Genomic DNA, 11,323 nt, shown 5'->3' with positions numbered 1-11,323 from the left:
AAGAAGACTAACCTATACTTGTTCTGAGTTATACACACATATATACAAAGAAATTACGATGAAAAATATGGAATGAAAATAAAGTGAGAAGATGAAGAATGTACCAAATATTCTTCATCCCATCTAAGCATGAAATAGCCTTTCATTATGATGAAAATCATGGGATAAAAATAAGGTGAAAGATGAAGAATGTGCTAAATACTCTTCATCCCATATAAGCATGAAATGTTATTTCACGCTTTCAATACTCAATAATTATTTTCATTAATAATTGAAACTTTTCATTTGTCTTTAGAAGAAAAAACTTAAGCACATTTAACAAATATATTTAAGTGAATTAAATTTAGTGACTTTTCCTTTGGACATATAAATATTTAAAAAAAAAGAAGAGAAAATTCAATTAATGTTCAAAAAAATCACAAAAAAGATAAATAGCATTTGAGACCTCTAAGACATTCCACATAGGATAGACTAAACTTCTCCTATATATATACTAGTGAAATTATCCGCGCTTCGCACGGTTAATTAAGAAAATTAATAAATTAATATCTTTTACTAAGTATTTATAAAAATATTAATTTTATAGATTGTTAGTTTCTTATTTTAATGAAATAGTAGGTAATATTTATACTTAGATCAGAAAATAATGTAGATCGCTATTTTTATTTGAAATACTGATATGATCTTTCATGTTTTTTCCAATCTGTACAATCAAAATACTTTACATCTTTTGAAGTAAGCCTTTCATATGTACATAGTTGAATTAAAAAAAAAATAACATAAATTGTGGTGTAGTGATGGGACTACTCTGTCCTTAATCAGAGTCCTGAATTCAAGCCCAATATGAATTGTGGTGTAGTGGTGGGATTACTTTGTCCTTAATTAGTGGTTTCGGATTCGAACCTTGGGTAGAAACAAAAAAATAATTAAGGTGTATGAGTGTTGAAATAAATAGAATAAGGGGTTCTATTTTAAAGAAATAATTTACTGTATTAAATTAAAAATATTATTTTTTTTATTTTAACTTTCATTATCTTTTGTTTGAGTACTTATCTTCCGTACGAATATCAATTTTTTTAAAAGAGTTTTTGAATTTCTATGTCATGTTTTTATTATTACATTCATTTATATATAATAAATAAATATTTTAAGAAATTTTGAAAATGAAACAAACAACAGTTATGAATAATATTTAAAAGTAAAAGTTATAAAGAATTCAAATAGCGTCAATGTAACTATATTAGAAAGAGTCAAAAAATCAAAACTACACAACATAGCACTTAAACAAAGAAAAATAGATTGTACTAACAATCAAAAGTCACTATCCCATGAAATTTAACAAATATTGTAAGCAATTGATTATTAATTTAGTGTCTATCGCAAGCTGATTTTTTGATCAATCACACAAAAACGACACATTTAAAATATTAATAATATCAAAATTATTTCGTGTTGTGAAGATTTTTTTTTATTATACTTATTTTGCAGAAGAATAAAAATACTTATAAAAAAATTTGCTAAAATTAAGAAAGCATGATCAAGTACATAAAAGTGAATTGAAAAGGTTGAGAATGAAATATGTCTCACCTTTCAATACTCCTTTCATCTTACTTATTATAATTCACAAGGTAAAAATAGAGAAGAGAAAGAATGACAGTCTTCATGAAACAAAATAGGAATTTGTATAGCAAAATAAAGGAAAGTTGTAAGACTTTCAAATTGAAGTTTGAAAGTTATAAACATAAAATTTATGGGAGTTACAAATGTTATTGAGAGTAAGAATATAAAAAGTACGAGTTATGAGTAGTCACTCCTTATAAATATATTAAATATTAAAAAAAACTTAAAATATTAAAAAATATTATTGAAAAACCCACATTTTACTTTTAGCTAAATATTATTTACCCTATCATGCACGTAGGACATAAGGAAATAAAAGCAAGGCAGAATATTTCACAAATAAGCACAACCTAAAATGAATTGAGTGATGCTATTTAAATGAATAATTATACCTTTCAATTCTCCACTAATGTATATAATAATTATATATTAATGTAATAACTTATACATAATAAATTATTGTGGTTATTAACATTTTTAATGAAATTTAATAAATAGGATAAATTAAACCTTGAATTGTTTGGATGAATTGTACAATTAATTCAATAAATAGCATTGATAATAAATCAATTAAGTGACTATCTTTAATATTCTATAAAATTTTATAGCAAATTTTTCAACTTTATAAAATTAAGAAAAAATTCAAAAAAAAAATCACAAAAAAAATAAATATGATTCTAGGCTTTAGAGTGTGCCACGTCAGCAAATGTATAATCCTCTTTTTATATATTGATTCATGTTAAAGTATATATGACATAATTATTCGTAATCCAGAAACTAATAAACTCGATGTATATTTCTTTCGATAAAAGCAATATATCTTTAATTCAATTTATTTAAAAATGTATCTTTCTTCGTAATCATATTCTGCCAAAATATATCAATACAAAATTTAATCAATTAACTAATAGACAACACAATGTATATTTCTTTTGATAAAAGCAACATATCTTTATCTTATTTCTTTTTTTTTAAAAAAAAAAACAAAAAAACTACACCTTTCTCAGTAATCATATTTAGCCAAAATATGTCTATACATATTCGATTCTTTTTAAAAAAATTTGATCAATTAAAACAAATAGTACTAAAAGAAAGAAAACTAAAATTTATTCGCCATTAAATTACTAATACTCTGGTCAGGATAAACGGGCATATTCGTAACAATCACATAAGAACAGTTATAACTACTTCTCATATCCACCGACACCGCCTTCCACTGCCGCAAATAAGCGGCGGCACAACCCATACTTTCAGACGACAGTGCACATTCTTAACCAAAACGAAAAAATTGATTATCCCATTTTTCTCACCCTTTTCATTCCTAAGTCTATAACTCAAAAAATGCAAATAATCCTTTGACAAAAATCCTCCAATAAAATCGAACGTTGGAACCTTTGCGATTCCAATAGTTTCGATCCCCGAAGAAGTCTTGCATTGAACCTCCATCGTTAGATAACGTGCATGCATGGGCATATCAACGATCAACTTCTCATTCCACGTAGAAAAACTTTTACTTTCTTTGTCCATCTTTTTTGTTTGTTCATTGCATGTTGTAGATTCTGTCTTGATATTTACAAAAGCATTCTTCTTTATCGGTTGCTTTCGATTATCAAGAAGATTCTCATAGGATATCACGGTTATTTCGAGCAAAAGAGCTGAGGATGATGAATATTGCTTCATAGTGATGATAAAAATAAGCAAGAAAATCATAGCATGTAAAAGTTTGGAGGAGAGAATAATAGAGGTGCTGTTTGTTCCAAAAATTAATCTATCAATATTCTCAGACATCATGGCATCTTCAATCCAAATGCATCTCGAATGTTACTGCCCCCTAATAGTTCTAAGAAGATCAATAATATTTTTTCTTCTGTTATTGAGAAACTAAATATAAAGGAAAAAATGATAAAACAAAGATGAGAAAATGATTCTTAAAGAGAGAATCATCGGGACTTGTAAATTCAATATCCTTTCTAGGTGACTTTAAATAGGAGATTTTAGGTAAAGGAAGATGAAAAGAATCAAATTACAAAATATTTTGTAGTCAAAAAATAAAAAAGACTTATCAATTTCCTACTTAATTGTTTTGGCTTTTGGACTTCATCAACTTACTCACAATCAATTCAATCTTTAAGGCCTGCCATATTATATGCTAATTAAAGTAATTTAGTAAATATATTATATATTTGACAACCTCAAAAAATATAAAAAATATCTCAAAAAACCCACAAAAAAAGATAAATGAGAATGGTGGCTTTAGAGACATGTCACATAAACATCCCCATCTCTTTCCTTTATACATAGAGAGAGAGATTGATTATATATGGTGTAGGGCCTACCCCTTTTAAATAGCCAATTCGAATCTTCCACTTGTAAGATGGAATAGGAATAATTTTGGCTATAAATAGCCATTTTCATAATAAGAATGGAAGCATAAACAGATTAATTGAAAAGATTCCTCTCCGTTACACTACTACTCTTCGACCAGCTGTATTCCTACTACTACGGAAATTAGAAGCCCCTCATGCAGCAGCTTCATTCGTTGATACTGGCGTCGGAGAGCAATGTCTACAAATTCTACAGTCTGTGGAAAAAGGATGTAAAAGAGGTGGTAATGGAAAGTAGTGACCCCCCATGTGATTTTGATTCCTCTTGTTTCGGACAATCGGTTCAGGGATGGATGTCTTATATAAGACATAAAGATTGTCAATTTTTTCTGTTTAACCTACTCTCCGGCAAAAAGATCAACCTGCCATCCGTTGAAACAATTCCCTCTGTTGTGCGCGTCATTCGGAATAGCCAATCTGGTTGGGTCGAAAGCCTTGTTTTAGACCATAGCCCTGAACCCCAAACCCCACAAAGGTGTTCTGAAGACCTAGACCTCATCGTAGATGTTGTTCTCTCGTCATCTCCTATGGATGATGACTGCATAGTTGTGGTCATTTACGGTTGTCAACAGAAACTCGCCTTCTGCAGAAGAATTCGACGAGATGATGCTGACCACCCCAATTGTTGGATTCCCTGTTATTTTATGGTGTTTTCAGGTACAAGAATTTGTATTTAGGTAGAATAACTTTAACATTAGTTCAAGTTTAAAACAAGAACACTATGAAGTACAAAAACACCTTCAACACAAGATCAAAGTGATCTTTCTAAGAAATGAGTTTTATTATTTCATAAATTAAGATGAAATAGAAATATAAAGTCAAGTCTCCCAACTTTACGGAGCGTCCTTAAGGAATAATTCGCCTCACTGTACTCGAGGTTTTGAAATCTTCCTCCCAGGATAAAATGACTTTTAATCCAACTATAGTGATACCTCAAATAATTGGATTCGTAGAACTCACTTAATGATTTGATTGATCACAAAGAATGTTTTGAAGACAAGAAGAGTTTTTATTTCAGAAAATTTTTCATTTATAAACCTGTGGATAAATGCAGGTTTATATAGCCATTAAGTGCCCCTTCCCAAAGGTGGCAATGGTTCATCTGAAAAGGTCCTTTGGAAGAGTCATGTCTGTTCATTCGAATCATTGTTTCTTTTTCTGAACAGATACAACTATCTGAGTAGTCACTTATTTTTCAAAACAATATGTCTTTTTCTCAAAGATTGTGTCCCTCCATTTTTCATTCACACCTTTTTTATACATATTGAACCCAACAATCCCCACATGAATGGAAATGACTATTTTTTCATAAAATTTTACGGACAAGTAGGTGATCATCAAGCAAAGACTGATTGCATCTGGATAAGTGGATTTTCCTTTGAACTTTTCGTAGTGAACATAAATCGGATGCACTCGGTCAATCGATAGATTTGATATCTTTGAACTGTCGAACTTTAATGTACACCTAGACAACACATGTCACACAACCAGCCTTTTACCGTTTATGGTTCTCACGGTTTTATTCTTTTCAGCCATGAACACGTTCCGGATTCATGAGAGCTTAGAGAATAGGTCTTTACTAACATTCTCCTTGAAGCGGCTTCCACTTCGCCCTCACATAGGTGATTTCTAAACTTTCAATCCCATAGATTAAACTATTTGGTCAAATTTGTCAAATTTAGATAATTATTAAAAGACTTCTCACCTTAAGTCTTATTCTTGTTTACTAAACATTGTCTACATCATGAGAATGAGTTGGTATTTTGACAATGTTGAACCTGTCAGACACAACTTTGTTTGATCTCCTTGAACCTAACTCTTGGGATCTCCAGTCTGCTAGGTAGAGTTACCGTCATGCTGACTTATCCTAGGCCTTAAACTCATTCCCTTGGATGTCCTTTCCACTTCTTCTCTAGATAAGCCTTTTGTAAGTGGATCCGATACATTATCCTTTGACTTTACATAGTCAACAGTGATAATTCCACTAGAGAGAAGTTCCCTAACGGTATTATGTCTCTTTCGTCTGTGACGAGATTTACCGTTGTACATCATGCTCCTTTCCCTACCTATTGTCACTTGGCTATCACAGTGTATACATACTGGTGCCACTGGTTTGGTCCAATAAGGAATATCTTTTAAGAAATTCCGGAGCCATTTTGCTTCTTCACCGGCTTTATCCAATGCGATAAATTTAAATTCCATTGTAGAGCGAGCAATACAAGTCTGTTTGAATGATTTTCAAAAGACTGCTCCTCCACCGATAGTAAATGCATATCCACTTGTGGATTTTAATTCGTTCGACCTAATGATCTAATTTGCATCACTATATCCTTCAAGTACCGTGGGATATTTATTATAATGCAAAGCATAGTCTTGAGTATATTTAAGATACTCCAAAACACTTTTCATTTCCATCCAATGAGTTTTGTTGGGATTACTCGTGTACCTACTCAACTTACTGATTGCGCATGCTATGTATAGTCGTGTACAGTTCATTATATACATTAAACATCCCAATACTCTTGCATACCCCAATTGTGAGTAACTTTCACCTTCATTCTTTTGAAGTGCAAAGCTCACATCCAAAAGGAGTCTTGGTAATACCGAATTCTATATACTTGAATTTGTCAAGTACATTTTCGATATAATGAGACTTTGACAATGCCAACCCTTGTGGAGTTCTATGGATTCGTATACCTAAGATCACATCCCCAACTCCAAGATCTTTCATATCAAACTTTCTCTCGAGCATTCATTCTGTTGCATTTATGTCAGAAATATCTCTACTGATGATCAACATGTCTTCCATTTATAAACAAACATTGACTTGGTGATTTGGAGTGTCTTTAATGTAAACACATTTATCACATTCATTTATCTTGAACTCGTCTGCCAACATGGTTTGGTCAAACTTCGCATGCCATTGTTTAGGTGCTTTCTTTAGTCCATACAATGACCTAATAAGTTTACACACCTTATTCTCCTTTTCTAGAACCACAAAGCTCTCAGGTTGTTCCATGTAAATTTCTTCCTCCAATTCTTCATTTAGGAATGCAGTTTTCACATCCATTTGATGGATTTTAAGATCATATACTGCCGCCAAGGCAATTAACATTCGAATCGATGTTATCCTTGTTACTAGCGAGTATGTATCAAAGTAATCAAGACCTTTTTTTTGCTTGAAGCTTTTTACTACAAGTCTTTCCTTGTATTTGTCAATAGTACCAACCGCTTTCATTTTCCTTTTGAAGGCCCATTTAGAACCTAAAGGTTTATTTCCTGGAGAAAGATCAACCAATTCTCACGTATGGTTGCTTAAGATTGAATCAATCTCACTATTGACTGCCTCTTTCCAAAAGGATGAGTCTGACGATGACATCGCTTCTTTAAAATTTTGAGGTTCATTTTCTAAGAGAAATATTACAAAATCTGATCCAAACATAGTAGAAGTTCTTTGACGTGTACTACGTCTTGGATTCTCTTCATTATGTACATTCTCACATGGTTCATCTCGAGGTCGTTTAGATCCTCTACTAAACTATTCATGTCTAGTTTTATACGGGTAAATATTTTCAAAGAACAGCATTATCTGATTCAATTACCGTATTTTCATTTATATCTGGATGTTCGGATTTATGAACCAAAAAACAACATGCTTTACTACTTTTAGCATATCTTATGAACACACAGTCCACCGTCTTAGGTCCTATCTTAACCTTTTTAGGCATAGGAACTTGGACCTTTGCTAGACAACCCCATACTTTGAAATATTTCAAGTTGGGTTTCCTTCCTTTCCATTTTTCATAAGGAATTGATTGTGTCTTACTATGGGGAACTCTATTGAGTATACGATTGGCTGTAAGGATAGCCTCCCCCACAAGCTTTGCGGTAAATCAAAACTTATAAGTAACGCATTCATTATTTCCTTTAGCGTTCGGTTTTTCCTTTCCACAATTTCATTAGATTGAGGTGAATACCGGGCCATAGTTTGATGGGTGATTCCATTCTCTACACATATTTCGGCGAAGGGAGATTCATTTCTCCACCCCTATCACTTCTGATCATTTTTATCTTTTTCTCTAACTAATTTTCTACTTCAATTTTGTATTACCTAAACGCATCTATTGCTTCATCCAACTATTTAGCAAGTAGACATACAATATTTAGTGCAATCATCAATAAAAGTTATGAAATACTTTTTCCCACCACGTGATAGTGTTGACTTCATATCATAAATGTCAGTGTGTATTAAGTCTAAGGGATTGGAATTTCTTTCAACGGACTTATAAGGATGCTTTGCATACTTTGATTCCATACACGTTTGACACTTTAATTTATTCCACTCAAAGTTTGTCAAAACCTCTAAGTTAATCAGTTTTCGTAACGTTTGGTAATTAACATGGCCTAAATGTTCATGCCACAAATTATAAGACTCAAGCAAGTAAGAAGAATTTGAACTTTTATTGATTTCAACATTTATCTTATAAAGGCCCTCGGTGAGATAGTCTTTTCCTACATACACTTCTCTTTTGCTAATTACAATTTTTCCAGAATCGGTTACACATTTGAATCTGTTCTTGTCTAGAAGTAAAACAGAAATCAAGTTCCTACATAATTCCGAAATGTACAAGACGTTGTTAAGTGTCAAAACCTTTCCTGAAGTCATTTTCAAGCCCACTTTTCTTGTTCCTTCTACCTTAGCTGTAGCGGAGTTAGCCATGTAGATCATTTCTTTTACTTGAGCCGGATCAAGTGACGAAAACAACTCTTTGTTGGTACCAACATGGCAGGTGGCACCAGAATCCATCCACCACTCGCGAGGATTTCCCACCAAGTTGCATTCTGAAAACATAACACACAGATCATAACATTCTTTGTTAGACTCAATCATATTTGCTTGGTCCTTTTTCTTTCCTTTCTTAGGGGCACGACAATCCGTAGACTTATGGCCAATCTTGCCACAGTTGAAGCACTTTGCCTTGAATTTCTTCTTAGATTGATTGCTTTCTTGTTCAACTTTCTTCTTTTTCTTCTTGAATATGTACTCCATTAATTGTAGAATTCTCTTTTGACTTTCTCTCGGCTGCCTTATTATCCTCTTCAATAGGCCAGTCATCTCCTTGCGTTTGTGCTTCAAGTAGTTTTTGAAGTCTTTCCACATAGGTGGTAGCTTCTCAATGATTGTTGCTACTTGAAATGCATCATTCACAATCAAACCTAAAACTAGTTTATGTGAGTACTAAGAATATTTTAAATTTGTTCAACTAAGGTATTTTTTAAAGATATACCTTCCGCTAGGAGATCGTGAATGATTACTTGCAATTCCTGCACTTGAGAGACAACCGATTTGCTATCTATCATTTTAAAGTCCAGAAACCTTGCGATAAAGAATTTCTTAATTTCCGCATCCTATGTCTTGTATTTTTGTTCTAGTGCCTTCCACAATTCCTTCGATGTCTTAGTTCCACTGTAAACATTATAGAGGTCGTCTTGGAGACCACTCAAGATATAATTCCTGCAAAGGAAGTTTGCTTCCAAGCCTCTACAATCATGAAATGCTATTTTTCTGAGGTTCCCTCGGGCACCTCAGGAGCATCCTCACTAGTGAACCTTTGAAGGGATAGAGTGGTGAGGTAAAAGAACATCTTTTGCTGTCATCGCTTAAAGTTAATGCCCGTAAATTTTCTGGGCTTCTCCGCAGACGCCATTGGTTGCGGAGCATTTGCTCGACTTGTTGAGGCAATACTAGTTGCCCCCATAGTCGTAGCTGCATCTTGCATTTGACTTTCGTTAGTCATTTTTCCTGTCACCACAAGACAGTAAAATTTAGTATTTTCAGAATATTATTCATAAAGTTAAGCAACTTTAAACTCTTCTTCTTGTTTCTAGTTAACGATGAAGTTTTTATGACTTCCAATCGTCAACCGAATGATCTTTAACTTGTGATAAAGATTTTGTCTTCGAATCACTAGTTAAGTTCAAAAGGAGTAGAATGCTTAAAGCTTTAATCTCCAAAAACAAGCAATACAGATTCTGCAAGAGTTATTCCTTAAGATTGTTATTTTATGGTGTTTTTGGGTACAAGAATCTGTATTTAGGAACAACAACTTCAATACTAGTTCAAGTTTAAAACAAGAACACTATGAAGTACAAAAACACCCTTAACACAAGATCAAAGTGATTTTTCTAAGAAGTGTGTTTTATTTTTTCAGAAATTAAGATGAAACAGAAATATAAAGCCAAGTCCCCCGACTTCACGGAGTGTCCTTAACGAATAATTATCCTCACTGTACTTGAGGTTTTGGAATCTTCATCCTAGGATAAAATGACTTTCAATCCAATTATAGTGGTACCTCAAATAATTGGATTCGTCGAACTTACTCAACGATTTGATTGATCACAAAGAATGTTTTGAAGACAAGAAAAGTTTTTATTTCAGAAAATTTTTCATTCATAAACCTGTGGATAAATGCAGATTTATATAGCCATCAAGTGCCCCTTCCCAAAGGTGGCAATGGTTCATCTGAAAAGGTGTATCCTTTGGAAGAGTCATGTCTGTTCATTCGAAACATTGTGTCTTTTTCTGAATAGACACAACTATCTGAATAGTCACTCCTTTTCCAAAACAATATGTCTTTTCCTCAAAGGTTGTGTCCCTCTCACACCTTTTTCATATATATTGAACCAAACATCCCCTCCATTCCCTCTTTATACAATACGATCAAATTGTTTACCACAGTGGAAAGAAACTATTTTACACCCTCACCGCCCAAGGATGGACCATTGAACTTGAAGCTTGGGATCTCCATAGTGATCCAATTAAGAGGTTTCACATTGAGGATTAGTCTCGAGTTTTGAGAGATCATATGCATGATTGGCCTCCTTGTATAGATGAGGGATTTGTTTGATTTAGTACTAGATTCGGTTGGTTCACTAGATTGGGACAGAAGGATTCACTTAGTGTACGACCACCAGAGCCAAGAGCTTTTTGTTGTTATGCGCCACGTTTTAGAATCCTGTAAAGTGCCGCATATTGTAAATCCTGATTTCATTGCCCATAAGACTATGACTTTTGATGTTTTCAAGGTTGATTTCATGAACGATCATCTCATGAATCTTCAATACTTGAAAGATGGCATTGACAATTGTGCGTTCTTCGTGAGCAAAAAACAGAGCTTTGTTCTCTCAACCACAGAACATCCTGAATTGAGGCCCGGTTTTATTTTCTTTGCTGATGACAAGTATGAATGGAAGTACAATTTTGGAGGCCATGATATTGGCATTTATGACTACAAAGAAGATAGCATTATCGGCAAGCT

At 32.9% G+C, this 11,323-nt stretch overlaps 1 pseudogene; it reads right to left on the bottom strand.

Moving 5' to 3' along the window:
- Nucleotides 1-2,719: 2,719 nt before the first annotated feature.
- LOC107855353 lies at nucleotides 2,720-3,300 on the bottom strand (annotated as a pseudogene).
- Between the last annotated feature and the right edge of the window lie 8,023 nt (nucleotides 3,301-11,323).

Source organism: Capsicum annuum, chromosome 6 (genome assembly GCF_002878395.1).
Source record: "Capsicum annuum cultivar UCD-10X-F1 chromosome 6, UCD10Xv1.1, whole genome shotgun sequence".
Taxonomy (NCBI): Eukaryota; Viridiplantae; Streptophyta; class Magnoliopsida; order Solanales; family Solanaceae; genus Capsicum; species Capsicum annuum.
The sequence above is the reverse complement of the archived record's forward strand: the minus strand, read 5'-3'. Positions and strand labels throughout refer to the sequence as shown.